At 34.2% G+C, this 22,421-nt stretch overlaps 1 protein-coding gene across 1 annotated transcript in view; it reads left to right on the top strand.

The window, feature by feature from the left end:
- LOC124390691 (contactin-4) overlaps positions 1-22,421 on the top strand; it is a 149,462-nt gene that overhangs the window by 38,816 nt on the left and 88,225 nt on the right. The window lies entirely within an intron of this gene.

Here is a 22,421-nt window from a genome sequence, read left to right as displayed (position 1 = left end):
ATTGAATTTAACCGTGACTTAAAAACCGTAAACCTTTGTTTACTAATTACTAAAAGTGTTTTTACTTGAACAGAATTTTTGAGTACTCTTTCTAAGTAGAGGCCTTTTTTTCATTTAAAAAACCATACACTCAAAATGGTCCATATCCATAACTGGCATGAAATGGTTATGGATATGGACCATTTTGAGTGGATAATGCCACTTTCTACACTGTCTCTCTCTTTTTTCCCTTAACACATCTTTAAGTAATAAAAAAACTACTTTATTTTGATTTTGGCTTGTCTCAAACGTGTTTTCTTGCTTTATTTAGATGAGCTTTTTTCTTCTTTTTCACAGACACTAGTAACTGACTACTTCTGCAGGAAGGAGTAATCCTGTATGTGTAACTTACCCAGAAAGACCTGTCAATGAAGACTGAAGCAGCATGATGATCAATAACTTTATCCCCCTCAATTTATTCAGCAATAGATTTGTACAAAAAAGTTTTTGTTTTCAATTCTTCTTGTAGAAATATATTTTTTTCATTAATCCTCTTTGACTAAAGCTACACATCAATTACACACATACTTTATGGTACTGAACAAAATGTGTTTTGACAGTGTGTTTACGATAAGCATTACATTTCTTAGGGGGCATTTTTCATTGATTTCTATAAACCAATTCAATTGGCAGCAGCCATATATGGAGCAATCAGGATTGTAGATTGCGATCTTTACATACTGCATAAGTGCCTGTTTTTCTTGGGGGTAATATAAATCTCATTACAGGGTATGCAAGAATATCATACACAGTCTCAGTAAGCTTTATCTGCTTGTGATTGTGCATGTTTACCAGCAAATATACGATTAAGGCGATAATTATATCCTATGTTGCAGTGTGTTTGTTGCTTTTAAAGATATAGGATGGGACAATTATTTGCAGTAGCTGTGCCCAGTCTGTGAAGCACAATCGTATTGAGTTGAATGATCATGATGATTAATTTTAAATTTAAAATGCTAACAGAGTAGCAACATTCTTTAATTTAAACTTTTGGGAGCCATAGGAAAAATCAAGCCTTCGAGTCCTTTTTTCTTTGTTTTTTTTTTATTTTTTAGATCTTCTAGATTTTTGTACTGTACGTATTGTAAGGTTAGATATAATGAACATGGAACAACAGAAACATGAAAACATTTCTAACATATAATTTTACAGGCACTGTGTTCGGTTCAAGTGAGACAGGTTTCAAAACTGAAACCATTCATCAAAAATTTTTCAGCCTGTTTAAAAATAAAACAACCAAAATGTTACGTATGAAATGTGGCAGCTTGAACAGGTTTCTTGCTGGTCACAGATCTTGTGGTGTTTCTTTCAGAAAACATTATCTGAACTAGCCACAATTAAAAAAAAAGCAAAACAATAAAACACTTAATTAAATTAATTCTAGACATTTAAAGCATTTTTTGCACCATTAAAATCCTAAATATATAAATAAGAGCAAAGCCTAGTTAGTATGGTTGTAATTGAAGTAGGGCTGTACGTAGCTATCAATTATTTTAGTAATCGGTTAAGAAGTACTTTGCACTGTACTGTCTTTTCTTTATTATTTAGTTTTCCAAATGTGCCCATTTCCAGCACAAAGAAAAAGATTTTTGCCTAATGCAGATTATTTTTTCTATTTTTTTTATAATTCTAACTTTATTTCTCATAAACATCCAACATTTTATCAACCATGTTTTTATGCCTGAAGTTTGTCGTTGTTGGTCTATGAACGATCCCACCTGTGCTTTATCTGTCTTGTTCCTCCAGGGCTGATTGTTAGACAGATCATGCGATTCTATTGATTGAGCTTTCTGGCAATACAAATGGGGTGATACTGCCTGATTGGCTAAAAGAAGTCAGAATTGCGACAAATAAAGTTGTAATTGAGAGAATAAAAGTCAGAATTGCGAGAAATTAAGTCAAAATTGGGGAAAAAAAAAGTTGGAATTATTTTATTTATTTATTTGTTCTGAAAACAGGCTTCAACATGAATCTTCTCCTCGCCCCTCGCTGTTGTCTCAAAGTTCCTCCATTTTGTAGCTCCATGTGTAGTTAAAATGACTAAACGATGCATCAAGGCAAATAATTTGCCTCAATGATTTTTTGTATTTGAATAACTCGAGTTACCCGAGGAATAGCTTATTTATGTCATAATACCTTCAGCATATTGTGTATGTGATTATTCTGACATGAGTTTTCCCCTCTCCTGCTTCCTCCTTTTTTTTCTATAAGCCATTTATTTAGCTGGCTTGCCATGTTGTGTTGTGATCATCCCATTTTTGTGCAAGACAGATAAGGTGCAACAAGGTTCATTACAACCTCTTGCAAGCAGAAGACACTGTGCTCGCTATTCTTTCCCCTACTGCTTTGCATACTAATCTCTCAACCAATAGGTCTCTAAGCAACAGAGACTTGCCAGAAAGCTCCTGCTTTTCCAGCGGTTACATACTTCGAAACAAAATACAGCTTTACTTTGGTATAAGTCATAGTGTTGGTGCACATTTAGTATGATCACATACAAAGAGTCTTGTACAAGATAACCAGCTTTATTGTCATTTCAACCATACTGTATACTGTATATAGCTGATACACATTGAAATGAGACAACGTTTCTCCAGAACACTCGTGCTACATAAAAAATAGAGCTACATCACACAACATATAGCTACATACAGAACACAGAGCTAAGGACTAAGTTGTCCTAGCCACATAAAATGCATCGTGTGCAACCAAGTCCAAACAGTGCAAGACAAAAGATAAACAAATACAAAGATACAGTAAGTGTGCAATGCAATGGCACTGTTTAATGCATCAAATATAGATTTCTCTCCTTTTTTTTTATTTGAGCTGGAAGTGGCAAAAAAATATATAATTCATTCATATCTGTTCATTTTAAATAATGTTTTTGTATTTGGCTCCACCCCATGATATGTTAATGGAAATAATGCTATGGATAATGGTAAATTCAATTGATGATTTGATATTTATAAAGAGATACATGAAGCTTGCATAACATTAGTCAACCTCCGGATATGTTGCGCGCACACACATACACACACACACACACACACACACAAACACACACACACACACACACACACACCTTTTCAAAGATGTGATTAACAACATGGACTACTAACAAGTCTACACTTTTTATATGCACATACTTTTTTCTATGTATATGAAAAAAATGTAAACGTCGTCCTGAATCCAAACGAAGATTACCAACAAGGAAAATAGCCCTAGCTTGATTAGTATTTAAAGTGAATATTTATACTATTATTTAATTTTATTTAAGAATTAAAAGCATAATCCAGTAAAACATTAAGCATGTTTGAATTGGATCAGGTTAGGTAACCTTTGAAAAACGTTAAACATATCACAAAATATTATAGACATATTATTCTAAAATCTTTAAATGTAAACCCCTGCCATTCCAAGCACTCCATCTAATCGTAACTGCTGAAATAGTGTGTGTAAGTTCAGAAAATGTGGTATATTTAAAAAAAGCCTGAATATAAAAAGTGGCACCTTTTTTAAAGGCCAACATCTGTTGTCAAAAATGTTGTTAGCTGTTAATGATCACCACTGGCAAATTGCACTCAATTAAAATGCCACTTGTGCATGCAAAAGGTTTCCAGAGGGACAGCACAGTATTAGAATTAGAAAAAAGGTGCTAATGTGGCCTGAGGACTAAAACTAATGTACTTGCTCCACTCAGCTAAAACAGTACCGTGGAAATTAATAGAGAAACACTCAAGTAGTGGCAGTAAAAAAGGAGCTGGGACAGAAAGGGATTAAGCATGCCAAAGCCAGTATGATCTTTGCCAGAGGCCTGGCCTTAATGTGTTGCTGAAAAAAAATAAATATTAATCAGGAACAAAGTTGGTTATAAGTTGTGTTGGCTACAATAATGATGGGCTCATTGATAGGAACTGAGTGACATATGAGATCATCTTTTTGACCTACACCTAAAACTAACTTCTCATAATCGCTTCCTATTCAAATTTATTTTCAAATTCCTTTAGGTTCATTATATAGGTCTTCTCTGTCAGTAGCAATAACCATGAAGGCCCTTAAATACAGTATTAGTTATAGCGGTTCTGTAATACAGGACACTGACATGTAACCTAATAAAAATTTAAGGCAGGCTGCTAATTTTAAAATAAAAAAAAATTTAATTCTAAGATATTGAGGAAGTGGGTATATAACAAATTGATTTAACATGAATATGTTTGAATGTTTGTCAATTTTAAATAATGACTAATAAATAAGGTAAAAGCATATAACTATATAACAAACTGTTCTAAACACACACACACACACACACACACACACACACACACACAGACAGACACACACACACACACACACACACACCTCTTAGCTCTCATAAGTCTGATGGTTGACCTACAGTCTTCATTCAGTGTGTTTATTTAATAACACATATTGCATGTAGCTAACTAGTATCTATTCTATTTGAAGCTAATATTATACAATATTACAATATTATACATATTACACAACATTAACTTTCTAAAATGCCAGAACATTTACACATCAAGAAACCAGTATAAAATATGCACAAGACAAATTGTAAAAGGCATATGTAAAACCTATTCAAATAAAGGGTAATTTTTTTTATTGGCCATGGCACAATGAGGCCTGGATATTGACTGACCATGGCACATTCATCATGGATAATGATTGGCTTATGTTCTACTAACTTTAAGAAAAGTTGATAGAACGATAGATCATTATAATGCAATTGTCTGTCAATCATTATTTGGTAGCCTAAGGCTATGTTTGAATTAAATTGTCCTCATATTTCTTTGTAAAAGAAATGCTGCATAATAATATAATACTTTTAAAATCAAAATATCTTGGTAGACACATTTAGAAATATGATATTCTTCTTGGTGTTCTGGAAAGTCCTCACATTGTACTTTAGAATTCCATACAATACATGATGAAATTATTTTGTTTACAACTTGGGGACACATATGACCCTGCATGCTTGTGATGATGACCTGTATTTTATACAGCAAATCACCCTTTAGAGACAATGAGCTTTTAGTGATAAGGCAGCTGTTAGACCACATCAAGAGTTCCTACGAACCTTTTCAGGAGAGTATATGAACTGTGTCTGATTTGACGTTATCAGTGCACTTCTAAAATAAGTTGAACTTTAAATCTAATCAAAAGGCACTTTACTAGTATGCTCAATCGCTAGTTTTTAAGTGTTGCTCTGTGGCAGCTATTTGGTTAAAATCGATTTTGTTAAGTAAGGGCAGGCACATCAGCACAATTCCTGTTCTCAAGCCAGTCAGTTGAAACGAGATTGGAAAGTGGGTGATAATGGCTACATTTCTCTGGGGTGCAGTGTTATTGCTTGCTCTGATTGTGGGGGGTTGAAATCTTTTCTAATTGAGACCTTAAAGAGTGGGGTCTTGCATGGGCTGCCTGTCAAAAAGAGCATTCGTGCAGTAACCCACTTAGAGATGTCTCTGATAAACACAAAGGAGCTGTGAAATCAAGTACATATTCTCTGAATCTTTTTATTAAATGTTTTTAAAGCACACTCCAGTGGTAAATTCCGTGACCCCAGAAACCCATTAGTTTTGGCAACAGCTGCTAAATGATGTTCCATTGTTATTTTATGCATGAGAAAAAGGCAAAGGAACGTGTCACTTTTGGCTTTGCTCTTGACTTTCAGAATGATCTGATTGTCAGGCTTTTCCTCACAAAGCTCTTAAAAGTTCTACATGCTCGGCTCCTGACCTTGACAAATCGTAACAAGAGCCTGTTGACTAGAATGTGAAGTGGTACTACACTGCCCTTTCAATTTGCTGATAATTCTGGGCAGACTTTCAACATTTAATGATTTCATTTTAATGATACCAGTTACAGCTTTTGTATTGGAAATATTTATTTGAAGGTACTCGTGGCCAAATATAAAACGCAATATTCACCCAGAGAAGATTATTTGGGTAATATTCATCAAGACTAGATAAAATGGGCATTTTTGAATTTGCTAAAATAAGGGCATTGGCACTCTAGTAGGGACTTACCCGACTTAATCTATCTCTTAATACCACCACTATCACGTTGCAATTATAGAAACCTTCAATACTATTATAAAACGCAATATAACAACGTGTGGCATTACAGAGAGAGAGGCATTTCACGTATGGAGGCAGGATAGCATTTTACTTAAGCAAGAAACCCAGTTAAGACAACTCCAAACCTCTACACTACCACCGCGGCTGTGCCACGTAAATCATCTGGAGCAGTTCAGAATCAATATTCGTCTAATAACATGAGAAAAACATAAAAATGTAAATAAAATACAACCTACTCACCAGAGATACATACTCATAATTTGCACCGCTCCTCAAAGGCTGTAAGCCAGTGGTATCGCTCATATTTACTGGTCTGGAATTGGCAATCAAACCCTTTTCCGGGCTGAGACAAGCTAGCTAGCTTCGGGGTTGGCCGACCTCTTCTCACGATTTCTAGCTTTTCTTGACAATGTATTTTTAAGTATGACTGAAACCAAATCAATTTCTCTTTCTTTGTAGGCATAGAAAAGTCTAACTCAGATGTATTAATAATCAGAGGACGGAAAAATGCTGACACTATTCTGGGCCAGCTAGTTAAAAAAACAGAGCTATTCCTTAAGGGGACTATGGTAAAAAGGCTGGCACAACTGTTTTGAAAACCCTGGGCAGATTAGATCGACATGGCAGCACATAGAGGCTGAAATCTGATCAGAGAAACGCTATAAAATAAAGAGAATAAACTTTTGGGAATAAGTTAATAAAATCTCATGTAGCAAATATTAGAATTTAGTTTGTAAATGTAGATTAGTTCTTCTGCTAGTGTTTAGGCCAGCTGAGAAGGCTTTGCTGGCCCTGACTGCCCGCCACTGAATATGTGTATGAATTTTTTAAAAGTATGTAAATGAAAATCAGTTTGGCCCCTGCTAGTAAAACTAGTCCCTGCTAGTCAACATTTATTATTTACGGGAAAATCGCTTGGTTTACAATTTGGTTTATATATTCCAAATTGTATTTGGCATGTCACTTTGCAATATGTTTTGTATGCTAATTATGGAATGATCCACAAACGTAAGCAGCATAAGCATAATTATGCTGCTAAAAGCCACAATAATGCATTGTTCCATTGTTTTCCTTTTTTAGTTATAGCTAATTCAACTCAATGAAAGCTTGCTAATTAGTGAAGTGGAATCAGACGTGTTATTTTAGTTAAAAACTACATACAGTACATGTATGACAGTTTTTTTGGCCTTTAGTATAGATAGTGCTTTCTAGCTTATGCTTATGCTGCTTATGCTCACACCTTAATTATTATTATTATTACTATATATAAAACACAATCAGTCAACCTAAAACATAAATCAGTGTTTTTCATTTTTTTATCATACTATGATGATAATAATAATAATAATTATAATAATAATAATAATAATAATAATAATGTGTATGTTTGTGTATATATATATATATATATATATATATATATATATATATATATATATATATATATATATACAAACATATATTTATATATATATATATATATATATATATATATATATATATATATATATATATATATATTTATATACTTAAGTACTTAAGCCCTTATAATTTAACTTGCAAGTAAGCAGAAAAAGGTCTAGAGTTATAATTTTGGCATTTGCATGTGGTGTCTTTTGCTATTAACTCTAATTATGAGTTAAGTCTAATTATATATATATATATATATATATATATATATATATATATATATATATATATATATATATATATATAAGTACTTAAGCCCTTATAATTTAACTTGCAAGTAAGCAGAAAAAGGTCTAGAGTTATAATTTTGGCATTTGCATGTGGTGTCTTTTGCTATTAACTCTAATTATGAGTTAAGTCTAATTAAGTCTAGAGACCTGTCCATGCTAGTAAAGCAAGCAAGGTTTGTTATTAGGCTGAAAAACCATAACAAACCTATCAGACAGATAGTTAAGCATGAAAATTAGCTGTAGCCGAATTAATTTTTTTCTAAATTCTTAGAAGGAAATAAGACACAAGTGAACTCAGGAACACCAAAAGAACATAGAAAACAAGTGTATCGGATGGCAGAATTATTCTTTCCATGGTAAAAGGAATCTCCTTCACAACAGCAGGCCAGATCAAGATCACCTTCAGGAGGTAGATGCATGTGTCAAGAATCAAGAGATAGCTTTACCAGAGAAGACACAGAAGGCTTGACTGTAAATGTAAAACTTTTAGTCTCAACATCAGGAAGACCTGAGCACAAGACTAGAGTAAAATATCTTAAAACACATAAAAACAACTGTACCTTTTTGGAATAACATCCTAAAGACAAAACAAGAAAAACATGATGGAAAGAGACTTGTGTGAAGTACCTCTGATATATTATGACATAGGCATATATGGCTGCGAATGAAACTAGGTCTCATTTATTGATGATGTGACTACTGCAGCACTATGCGTTCTGAAGTGAATATGTCTACAGTATATTATGCACTCAGATTCAGCCAAATGCTTCAAAACTCATTGGATTTGTCACCTGATGATGTGTTTTAGTTGCTGAAGGCAAAACTGAGAGGAACATGGCCAAAAAGCAAGCAGGAACTGAATATAGATGCAGCAAAGAACTTGAAATTGGCTGGTGCCGTCTGTGGGTATATACTTTAACTGCACCCAAGTATTAAAGATTTTGTAATTAATCACAATTTCATTTAATTTATTAAATTACTTTTGTTCCTTTAGAAAAAATGAACAGCATACAAAAATTATTTATTTATACATAATTTATATCAGTTGGATGTATATATAGTGTAAATTGAATGTAATTTTGTATTAGACAGACCTTGAAAGAAATAGACTTACCTTTTAATAGCTAGATTTAAAGGTCACAGTGGTAGACTTTTTTTTTTCTAGTGGTAGTCTCTCATTTACTTTGGCAGGCTTCATGAACCATCTGTTCCAGGAAAACAATTACATAGTTACACTATAGGATGTCAATAACCCTGATTAATCTGCAGGTCTACACATGCTCGGTTGTGCCGCTGAAATGTCATACTTAGAATATCTATATTCTATAACTTAATGCTTACAGCATCATATACAAATATTATAATATTTATGTCACATCTGGGTTTTTTTTCAGCATTCTTTGTTTTTCTGCCCTAAGCTTCATGTTCATAACATGCTTTAATTTCCCACTGTCCTTATCTCACTGACAATGACCCTTTAACTTTTGGAGGGTGCCGCCACTTTGTCAAAAGTGTCTGTCAGGAGTTGTATAGAGGGTTGGGAGATATGGTCCAATTTGGCACCTAACCTTTAGTGGAATTACTCTCTCTGTGACCCATGTCGGATGATTGTCTTTGAAATACCAGTGAAATCTGTGGCATTATTAAAGTGAGTGACATCCATTGGATGATCAACTCAGCAATGTTGACAGAATTCTCAAAAGCTCTGATGATATTACACAGCGAGGAGATGAGTTACAACTCCAGCACTTTATGACTGGTAGTCCTCCAGCCCATACACGTCAAAACACACCTCCTCCCACGATTTGTTATTTGACCTTAGGCAATTCATTATTTGAAACACGTTTTGCAATCATGTTAAATAACTCATAAAGGTGAAGGAGATTTTACAGTATGGTAGCGTATCATATCGCGAGGGGTTGAAAGGAAAAAAAGGGGAGAAAAAATGATCTTGAAGATGATGCTCAATTATTATGTGATTTGCTGAAGACTCTGTACAATTTTTTTTGTTCATGTTTCAGATCTTGAAAAATGGATTTGGAAAAAAATGGAAAAGCCACTTTTAGCTTGGCAAATACATCACCTGTACGAGGCTGTGATCTATTGGAGAAAAAGAGCCAAATACAACACCGTTTGAACATTTTCAGGCACTGTAATTTGAGCTGCTGAATTATTCATGGTTGTCTTGGTAATAAGTGTAAAAAGAGGTTCCTTATCATTCATAATCTGGAGGGTAAAGGAAATATGAGCATGGACTTTATGCACTAAGTGGTACTTTTTTTGACAGAACTGAGCGATACTTGAGGAGGAGCGGAGATAGAGACCACCTCTATTTGCTTAGAGCAGGCAAACACAACACCTCACACACCAGTAATGGAGACTGTACCAAAAAAAGGTGCAACAGATCAAATGCTCTCTATTAAAGATAAACAGATATTGCAGCCATTTCTAACTTTTTTTTAGTTTGCTGATCAACTAAAGCAGAATAAGCGCTAGTTCTCATTTTGCACTATCCTCAGTCTTTTTCTCAACTTATTTCTTCTTCTTTTTTTAATCTATAATCTAAGAGATGTAGGTCAGGATTTAATTTCGATGCAAGTTATGTACTATATAGAGCTGTGTATGTGACAGGTACAATTTTGACTTTTGTATAAGCTGACTCAAAATAGAACAATATTTTCTTTTTTGTGTTTTTTTTTTTTTTATTGATTTTGAAAATGGTCTTTGAGAATTTTATTTGCATATTGTATATGGAACTAAAGGTCTTCAACACATAAGGGATTAAAGAGGGTAAGAGAGTAGTGATAGTCTTTATTAAAGAGTGTAAGAAAAACTGCAAGAACTGATAATATCCATGATAAATATACTGAGCTAATCATATCTTGGGATTTTTTTCTGCACTGCAAATCTTTCCAATGACCTTTACAACAGCAAGAGCTTTGAAACACAGTAACCATTAGTATCCGGTATCATATGCTCTCCTGACACCATATTTCAACACCCACATAGCAAAGGGAAAAATGAGATAGATAGGTCATAATATGTTATTGATAGTATCTGGAGTGTCTTTTTGGGGTGGGATGTAGTGTTATTGCACAATCCCTATATTTCTGTTGCTTGAGATACTGACTGAAAAGAGATTAAATGTTCATAGATCAGGTGTGGAAATATTTACAATTTGCCAGGAGTTTGTATGCCATCTTAATAAAGTCTTTGCCAAGTGTGTTCACAACACACCAGCACAAAACATCAGGGTTGAAACAGATAAATTTACTTTAGATTAAATTTACTTTAGATTAAATGTACTTGTTGCACACACACACACAAGAGATGGCAAAAGTACACACATCCTTCACTCAAGTAAAAGTACTGATACTCATATTTTAAAAGATTCTGGTAAAAGTACTGACTACACTTTTTCACTCAAGTTAAAGTAAAGAAATCTGTAAAGAGCTCTGACACACTTAATAAAAAAGTAGCCATAACTATTAACTGTTTTACAGTTCACATTATAATAATATATTAAGATTAAAGAATTTCAAATTTTGTTACTTAATGAATGTATCCAGGCTGAACAACCACCATAGAGAACACAAGCAGAGAAAAGGTGATGATGATCAGGTGATCAGGAATATCACGTTAGCTATACTTCTTGTTGCCTTCTGCCTCTCTCATTGTTAGCTTTGTAGGCTAGCCAAAATCTGTGGTGCTTAAATTACAAGAAATAGGTTGAAGGCTGAAAACAGTGAGAAGAAAAAAATAATGATTGTCATGTTAGATTAAAACTAAAGTAACGAGCTTAATTTAAAAAATGTAAGAAGTATAAAGGAAAGATATTTGTGTAAAAATGTAATGAGTCAAAGTAAAAGGTTTGCTTATGACATATTAACAATACATTTTTTTATTTTTTTTTTATAAAATACAAATTTACAAAGAAACCAGAAGTCTACCTATCTACATGTATAAATTGTGCAATGTGCAATGTAAACATTGAACAAAGGCATGTGTAAAGTAAAAATATATATAATGTACTTGGCTTTGAAAGCAATTAAGTATCAAAAGAAAATTTATATATAGTCTACAACAGGTTATCAGTTTATCTTTTCAGTTAAAAGTAGCAAGGGGCAGCACATGCTTCTAAAATATAGTGGAGTGAATTGTAAGATATTATACTGTACATTAAAATGTTTTGAAGAAAAGGTTTCCCAAAATGCCAATACTCTGATGAAGGAAAGATATGCTAGCCTCTTCATTGTCCTCAGGGAAGCAATTACATTGTCTTGTTAAAGCTTACTTTTTTTGCCTGGCATCTGCCAGGGTGTATTGCAGCCTTACTTGCAGGGATAAGCTGTAGGTCAAATGCAACCCTGACCAGGATAATGTGTTTACTGCACAAAGCTTTCCTCTTCAAGGATTATGGGACTATTTGACCTTTTAAATACTCATGCTCTGACCCTATATGTACAGCCTTTATAATCTATATCTACCCGATCAGAGAACCAGAGGACATAAAAAAAAAGGATTAAGCAACTGACCCAGATCTTTTAATTCATAGTTTAGTCCAATACCTGAGATTAAAATGCATCAGGAGCTAACCAGAAGGCTAAATTGATCCAAGGCTTAACACTGTATGCTTTCTTTAACATCAGAAGCACTGAAACTAACGGCAGCACAGCTACAGTACATGTTCTGCATACTACATATACACAGCTATAGTGTTTCCTGGGTGCACATTGGTAACAAAATTACAGGACATGAATATGTTTTATACTTTTGTATTTGAATATAATGAATATTACAAATAATAATATAACATATTTATCATCCAAATTGTTGCCTTGCCCCCACACTTTAAAACTTTCTCCTGCATCTCTCATTCCACCTGTTTTACTGACTGACAGATGCAAATAATAATTAGAATTGCATTTCATTCTATTGTTGATGAAAAATGACTAACTAATATTTAGATAAATATTTGAGTTTTCAATTTTTCCTTTATTTTCTTACATTTGTTTAAACCTACAGTCTGATATATTTGAGCAATTCAATCATATAATTATTGCTTAGAAATAAGCGTTGCTTTAGACCAGGGTTCACCAACCTTTTTGAAACTGAGAGCTACTTCTTGGTTACCGATTAATGTGAAGGGCTACCAGTTTGATACACACAGTTTTCAGTTTTATCTAAAAAAAATATTTGTTTAATTTACCTTTTATTATATGTAATTATTAATAATTAATGATATTCATCTATGTGAAGACACTGATCATGTTAATGATTTCTCATAATAAGTATCAACAATATAGGAAACTGCTATTTTTAGAAAAGGCCCCCGGGCTTCTCATGTGGTTCTTGCGGGCACCACATTGGTGACCCCTGCTTTAGACTATATTGATAATAAATTTAATCCAGCACATAGACAAATCATATATCAGAAGGCTTATACTGTTTATATACTGTTATACTATTCTTATAAGAAAAATGGTAAACTGCACTCATTTATAGCTATAGCATCATACATTCTCAGTTTTATTTTAAATAAGGGTAGCACATTACAATTAAAAAGGCTTGTTTGCAAAAGTAAAAACTTAAAAACATTTAATTTAACTATCATGCTTTTTCATTGTTTTCAAGAGACATGCTGTGTCACAACTGTGTCAATATGTTTAGGGTGGTTTAGTTGGCTAATGGTGAAGCTGTTAACCTTCTGCAGCACTGCATAACCTGCCACTAATTAAAATCCAAGTTGTGTGAAAGTCCACAATAGGAGTTAAAATAAAGTTTAATTAAGAGCCTTTTTACTGACCATTTACAGTGGTTTAATAATATTTTTTAGCTTTAGAAAAACTGAAATCACAAAATGTGTACTTTGTTTTATCATTTTACAAGTGTTTATGGTCAGTTACATTTAGGCATTATTAACTTGTTTTAATCTTTAACATGCTCCAATAATCCATCTTTATTATTGTTTTCCTCATTTTGCTGAACAACACTTTTCATTTACTTCTTCAAATAATTATTGAATATCAAAGATCAATCAAGGGATTATATTTTGTTATATGTCATGTCTGCATGTTGACATTTCAGTTAGACTCATGGGTCTAACTAAATAACAAAAATGTAAAAGATTAAACTTTTCCTGTGCCAAATTGTGAATTGAATGGATTTAATCTCCTCAGAATGAAAACAAAGTTAGCACGGTTTTTATATGACACTTTTATTCAAGGTAAACCTTAAAAAGGTGGTTTCACAAAAGTAATGACACCATCTGTCACTATGTGGATTAGATTTTGCCCAGGTGCATTTGTACTCTCATGTCACAGGTCACATGATGTAGGATCTGTGCAATGTCATGGTTCAAAATCTGGTATTTAATTTTGTTAATGGCAGTGATGTACAGTAACTGACCTTTATATAGGCATTGTGTACCTGGGGGATGGTTGGCTACGGACACCATCCTTGAGGGGATTCAGTGGCTGTACAGAAACAGTAAATGGCATTGACAATGTACAGCATTGTAAACCTTCTTGACTGTGGATTTTTAGATGAGCTAACATTAGCCATATCATCTTAGCTAGCAAATGCCTTTCAGTGAGTATAGCTTTAGGTGTAATTTATAACCAGTGTTGTTTTTAAATATTAACTAATGTAAATTTTGGATTAGGTGCATGTATCAAACTGTGCCTAATGGTGTTAATGAAAAAAAGGTCAGCCTGCTAGACAAAATCTCAGTTTGCACACACTAAACATGATGTCTTTTCTTATCTATTTACTATTTTTTTATTATATATATACAGTATATGTATATATATATATATATATATATATATATATATATATATATATATATATATATATATATATATATATATATTGGAAGGTTGGAAGGCGTATCAAAGGTCGCGAAAATTGAACTCACGACTGGTCTTGATCCCTAACCCTCGTGAGCTCCGAGGTTCCACTGTATATATATATATATATATATATATATATATATATATATATATATATATATATATATATAAATAGTCCACAATATTCAAAATCTATCTATCTATCTATCTATCTATCTATCTATCTATCTATCTATCTATCTATCTATCTATCTATCTATATATATATATATATATATATATACAGAGAGGAAAATAAGTATTTGAACACCCTGCTATTTTGCAAGTTCTCCCACTTAGAAATCATGGAGGGGTCTGAAATTGTCTTCGTAGGTGCATGTCCACTGTGAGAGACATAATCTAAAAAAAAAAAATCCAGAAATTACAATATATGATTTTAAAACTATTTATTTGTATGATACAGCTGCAAATAAGTATTTCAACACCTGTCTATCAGCTAAAATTCTGACCCTCGAAGACCTGTTAGTCTGCTTTCAAAATGTCCACCTCCACTACATTTATTATCCTAAATTAGATGCACCTGTTTGAGGTCGTTAGCTGCATAAAGACACCTGTCCACCCCATACAATCAGTAAGAATCCAACTACTAACATGGCCAAGACCAAAGAGCTGTCCAAAGACACTAGAGACAAAATTGTACACCTCCACAAGGCTGGAAAAGGCTACGGGGAAATTGCCAAGCAGCTTGGTGAAAAAAGGTCCACTGTTGGAGCAATCTTTAGAAAATGGAAGAAGCTAAACATGACTGTCAATCTCCCTCGGACTGGGGCTCCATGCAAGATCTCACCTCGTGGGGTCTCAATGATCCTAAGGAAGGTAAGAAATCAGCCCAAAACTACACGGGAGGAGCTGGTCAATGACCTGAAAAGAGCTGGGACCACTGTTTCCAAGGTTACTGTTGGTAATACACTAAGACGTCATGGTTTGAAATCATGCATGGCACGGAAGATTCCCCTGCTTGAACCAGCACATGTCCAGGCACATCTAAAGTTTGCCAATGACCATTTGGATGATCCAGAGGAGTCATTGGAGAAAGTCATGTGGTCAGATGAGACCAAAATAGAACTTTTGGGTCATAATTCCACTAAACGTGTTTGGAGGAAGAAGAATGATGAGTACCATCCCAAGAACACCATCCCTACTGTGAAGCATCATGCTTTGGGGGTGTTTTTCTGCACATGGGACAGCGTGACTGCACTGTATTAAGGAGAGGATGACCGGGGCCATGTATTGCGAGATTTTGGGGAACAACCTCCTTCCTTCAGTTAGAGCATTGAAGATGGGTCGAGGCTGGGTCTTCCAACATGACAATGACCCGAAGCACACAGCCAGGATAACCAAGGAGTGGCTCTGTAAGAAGCATATCAAGGTTCTGGTATGGCCTAGCCAGTCTCCAGACTTAAACCCAATAGAGAATCTTTGGAGGGAGCTCAAACTCCGTGTTTCTCAGCGACAGGCCAGAATCCTGACTGATCTAGAGAAGATCTGTGTGGAGGAGTGGGCCAAAATCCCTCCTGCAGTGTGTGCAAACCTGGTGAAAAAACTACAGGAAACGCTTGACCTCTGTAATTGCAAACAAAGGCTGCTGTACCAAATATTCACATTGACTTTCTCAGGTGTTCAAATACTTATTTGCAGCTGTATCATACAAATAAATAGTAAAAAAATCATACATTGTGATTTCTGGATATTTTTTTTTTTAGATTATGTCTCTCACAGTGGACATGCACCTACGATGACAATTTCAGACCCCTCCATGATGAAGTGGGAGAACTTAAAAATCGCAGGGTGTTCAAATACTTATTTTCCTCACTGTATATATATATATATATATATATATATATATATATATATATATGAGAGAGAGAGAGAGAGAGAGAGAAAGAGAGAGAGAGAGAGAGAAAAAGAGCAAGTGAAAATGTAAAAATGTTTTACTTATCATATTTCGCATTATATTGAATGCATAATAGTAATTTCAATTATTTAAAAGAAAAACAATTAACTTGTGTTGGCCAAATGATTACCTACTTATGATTTATCATCTCAGAGGTGAAGTGGATTCAGAGCCTATCATAGGATAACTCATCTCAGTTGCTGGGTCCCACATTTTAGCAGGATTTACCTCTCTCCAAATAGCCTACAACAATAAGTCTGGGGTTCTAGCATTATGGCAATTTTGGCAATGTGTTTCCTGTTTGCTTGATTTGGCTTCACCCCATGTTTTTTTAGCAACACAATGTGCTTTTTTTTTTATTTATAATATTCGGGATCTAAAAATAAAAAAACATTTCCATGATTAAAAACTCAGTAAAACATTTTTTTTAATGAAGTTAAATCTTGCACTCCCAGTCATCGTCATAGCTGTCAGAAGACATTTGCTTTTCCACTGCTAGAATCAATAAAGCCAATGATGTATCATGGTAGATAGCTGACCTGACACACTCCCCAAACTCTCAGTGAATTATAAGAAAATGGAGGTCACGAACAGCATGTGTAATACCATTTTTAAAATAGCTTCATGTCTTCTTTGCCAGTTTGTCAAAACTTAGCAAAACATTTCTTCAGGCCTTTTGTACTTTCTCTGCCTGTTTATTTGCAGAGTACTTGCTTAGATCTGTTCTTTTTGGCTTTTTTGTTTGCTTGTTTGTTTGTTTTATGAAGTAATGGTTAATATTGCTCTCTGTGTCAGGGCTGAAAATACAAAGCTGTAGATTGTCACTGTGCTGGCTCTAAGCACGTTTCGGTTATATTCTTCCACCTGAGGAAGCGATCAGTCTTTCTTTGATAGGCCCTGCTGGAGACTGCGAGTACCAGGAAACCCAATTACTATGAGTAAATGCACTCGCTCGTGTTAGCACAGGAATCCAGGTTATATGTACTGCATGTAAACAATGGTTTTGAATTCAGGCCATCATCTTTTTGTTTGTACATTTCTTTCTTTGTAATGCATAAGAACCTTTTGTTTATGAGATTAAAGTTGGATGTTGGATGACCTTTTTTCATTCTGTACTACTTTACGGACTCATTTGGAATGATGGAACTGAACAAATGACGTGTCTGCTTACATGATTATGGGAACATGCACAAAGAATGACATTTAAACAACACCTCTTAAACAATCTCACAGGGCAGTCTTAGTACTTGTTGTACATGCTCTAGCACTAGGATATTTATTAGTTCAGATTTAACTACTTACAGACTGCTATAGCCATTGTTTCTCAGGTGGTCTTAAAGTGTACATGCAGCAATCTATTGGCAAACTGTAAGTGGTTATGAGTACAGACAGTTCAAATTGCTAAATGTTTACTTGATGTGATAGGATTCTGACAGTACCATGAATGCTTATTTTCTTGTTTACCTAGGATTACTGTCAAGTTGCATAGGCTCCACTTTCTCATGTAGACCTCACATTGTATTTTCTTTTAGTGATTAGTACTAGCAGATCAGGTTCTTCACATTAGAGCAAGTGGATGATCATGTAATGCGTAAACATTGTCTGCAGTGAATCATGTAGCATACACACCATTCTGTAAAAAAATAAACTCGTGTTGGTCAAATGATTAACTACTTTGTTTAAATTTTATATAGCTTTCCATTTTGTAAAAACACATTGTATAACTTGTACACTACTGGGAGATTAACAGTATCAGAAAAGATGTAACTGCTCATAAACTGTTATATACCTATTAAGTTACATTTCAGTGCTGCTCAATTTGTCGAAGTGTACATGGAGTAATTTGTTAGCATTTTAGAGATTTATGCAAGAGGATTATCATATAATGTGTAAGCTTTGTCTGCATTAAATCATGTAGCATATGCACCGTTATGTCAACAAGACACCAGACTGTAGTGTGCGCAAATTCTTTTTTTACTTATATGGTTTAATCAAAAGTTCCATATATTTTAGACACATTCAAATGTTTTGCAGTGCAACATATAGTACAATTCTTATACTGCATCATAGAGATCATGAGCAAATGTATTGAACTTGAAGACTGAACAAAAATAATTACTTGATACTGTAAGTTTTTAATTTACCATTAAGCGGTGAACTTTTGGATTTTAGAACAACCTCTTTAAATTGTGTTTTGATCATCTTGAATTTATATATGTCTATTAGACATTACATAAAGATAAAAATAAAATCATATTTATATAATCTACAAATGTGTGCGTGCAAGCTCTGAGACAATTAATACTGTTCCAGACATGCATGCTTACCTCCACATAACACATTATTTATGCATTTATACACATCATGTGCGCATTCATTTTGGCAATGGGTTATAGATTTGTCCCCAAACAAACAGGTGCTTTGTAAGCAGCTCATAGGATTTTATGCCCAGTGGCATAATGGAAATGTGTGTTTGTTTGAGACGAGTGGCTAAATTACATTCTGTACTTGCTTACAAGCCTGATCCATGAATACCTACTGAATAGATGTGTGCTCTTTTTTTTTTTTTTTTTTTTGTCGGACAGTGATACCTTATAGCTACATCGTAGAGGTACTTAGGATACATTAATTCCAGTTCTCCCCTATTTTATCATCATTTGAAATGCATGCAAATTTTTCAGTATATATTTATGAATGTATTTATGCAACTATATAGCAAAATACAACCCAATTCCAAAAAAGTTGGAATGCTGTGTAAAATGTAATAAAAAATGGAATGCAATGATTTGCAAATCTCATAAACCCATATTTTATATACAGTAGAACATAGAAAACAATAAATGTTTAAACTTAGTAAATGCACCATTTTAAGGAACAAGTTATGGCCACAATGTTCTTTAACATTGTGAAGACTTTAAATATCTCATCATCTACAGTACATCATATTTCTAAAAGATTCAAAGAAACGGGAGAAATCTCTGTGTTTGAGGGACAAGGGTAAAAAATCAATATAGGACGCCTGTGATCTCCTTAAGCAGCACTGCATTAAAAAATAGGTATAATTCTGTAATGGAAATCACTGCATGTGCTCAGAAACATCTGAGCCCATGAAAGCTCCAGAAATCACTGTCTGTAAACACAGTTTGCTATGCCATCTCCAAATGCTCATTCATGCAAGGATGAAGCCATATGCAAACATGATCCAGAAACACTGTCATCTTCTCTGGTAAAGCTTAATTAAAATAGACTGAGGCAAATGGAAAACTGTTCTGTGGTCAGACAAATACAAATTGTTTACTCTATTTGTAAACCATGTACGCCAGATACTCTAGACTAAAGAGGAGAGGGACCATTTGGCTTATCAGCGGTTAGTTCAAAAGCCTCTGATGGTATTAGTACATATGGAATGGGGACCTTTCTTATTGGGAAAGGCAGCAACAATGCTGAAAGGTTTCATCCTTTTATCCAGACAATGTCTTTTAAGGAAAGGACTTCCATATTTCAGCAAAATATGAACGGGGCAACATTCCTCACCCAAAATTCATGCGGCTTGTCTCCTCAATTCCCAAATGTATATAGACTGTTGTTAAAATAAAGAGGAGAGGTTGCTTTACAGTGGTAAACATGCCCTTGTCCTAACTTTTTGGGACATGTTGCAGTCACTAAATACAAAATTACCTAATTGTTTCCTCAAAATGGAACCTCAGTTTAAACACGTGATATGTATCCTATATCTCTTGTAAATAAAGTATAGGTTTATGAGATTTGCAAGTTGTTACATTTGGTTTTATTTATATGTCATGAAGTGTACCAACTTTTTTGGAATTAGGTTTGTAGAATAAAATTATTATATACCTCATTTTGGACATACTGGATTTCAAACTGGTCAAGTAATTTAAAGAAAAAGGCTTAAAGCTGTGTTTCAATTCTCTTTATGCATTCTGACTGAGGGAGACTAGCTCAGAGATTGCTTATGTGTGTTTTTATGGTTCTACCAATAACTGCTGTAGAATGGAGGACCTGTGAGGTCTCAATAATTTGTCAGAGAGCTCCATACTAATTTTACAGCATTAATGAAGATTGACATTCAGTATTAGTGTGAGCTAAAGGTTAAAGGGCTTCACTACCGAATAATACATTGCTAATAATGAATAAAAGCTAGTGTGTGCCAAATGAGTGTATGCTGGTAATGTTCATTATCTTTAAATTATTCATTAATTTATGTTAGGCATGTTACCACATGCAGTAATGTAAGAACCACACTGATCTGTGAGGCACTGAATGTATGCGTTTTGCATGCAAGGCAATTATTTTAACTGTAATGATTTTTTTAAATAGCAAAAAAGTGTGTCTCCAAATGGCACAATATAAAAGCACATACCCTATCACAGAATGATTCTGTCAGCCATCAGTGGAGCCAAGGGAGCAAATCTGCCCCTCCTTTCTGAGTGGGATGGATGGCATAAGCTTTCTGTAAATGTCTATGATCTGATGTATATAGAAGCTGGCAGATTTTTTGTCATGATGTCGTTAAGAAGCAAGATAAATATAATAGTATTTTAAGAAAAAAAAAAAAGTTGGCTTTGTGTTATAGTAAAGCATTTGTTAAAAATAATAAAAATTAAATATTTAGATTTCACACATGTAGTCTATAGCTAAACCCACACACCTTGATTTTAAGATTATATAAAGGTGATTAAAAGTTTGTTATATAAAGTTTATATAAAAAATCCTTAACTTGTGTTAACTGTTTTAAATGCAATCAATATAGAATTTAGTTTGGATTTCTGTTACTTGGTGTAGATGATTATTTGGGTGGATATGACATTTAATAATTTCTGTTTCCCAGATTTAATTCAGCTTGTGTCTGATTCACTGGTTCATATTTCAAGCATTAGCCACTGTCTTGGCATCTACAGACTAGTTGATTCTAAACATACAGTGAGGTGGCCTTGAGGTCCCCCGCTTTGCAGCGACATGACAGCAATGAATTACATAAAGCTCTGGCGCTGTGCTTTGCCTGAGAAGCGCTTATGAAGGTCAAGCTGGCAGGACTTAGACAGTCTGTGAGATTCATGTGGTCCCCCCACCATCTGCATACATACAAGTGTGCTCATGATGAAAAGTGTAGGCTTCCCTTCTGGGTAGGCTAGGTTTTTGCAGGCTCTAATTTAGACCAAAGCACAATATCTGTTTGTACCATGATATTCCATTACTCCTAAGATCTTAGCTGATGAGTTGGCATAGTCACCCATGCCAGTGTCAGCGTCTTCAACCACTTTTATAAAGAAAGCAGTGCAATCTGTTCATCTCTGGAAGGGGAAGAGCGAAGGGGAGGGGTGCATATTATCCATGTCCTGATATTATTGGAGATTATCCCTGACATATCACTTTCCTTGCAGGCACCATTAGCCAGGCTTCATCCCGCTTAGTATTTCTACCACCTGAGACCACTATTCTCAAGGACTAAGAATTATTACTATTGTATTTTTTTTTCCTGGTATATAAATTAATCACAGTTGGATTGTGATCAACTGCTTTTATTATTTTTATTATTATTCGCTGAAAGCCCTCTCTCCCAGAGGATGTCCATGGAACCCCATGAATCACTAAAAACAGAGCACCATTTTGTAGTCATAGATAATTTGTCACTGACAGGTTGGCAGCACATTTGATGCACATTATCATTTCATATCAGGATAGAAACATATGCAGTAATGCCGTCTCTTTTTACAAACATAATCTTATATAGCAATGATTACAATGCATGTAA

The sequence above is a fragment of the Silurus meridionalis genome, chromosome 1, assembly GCF_014805685.1.
Source record: "Silurus meridionalis isolate SWU-2019-XX chromosome 1, ASM1480568v1, whole genome shotgun sequence".
NCBI classification, from domain to species: Eukaryota; Metazoa; Chordata; class Actinopteri; order Siluriformes; family Siluridae; genus Silurus; species Silurus meridionalis.
The sequence above is the reverse complement of the archived record's forward strand: the minus strand, read 5'-3'. Positions and strand labels throughout refer to the sequence as shown.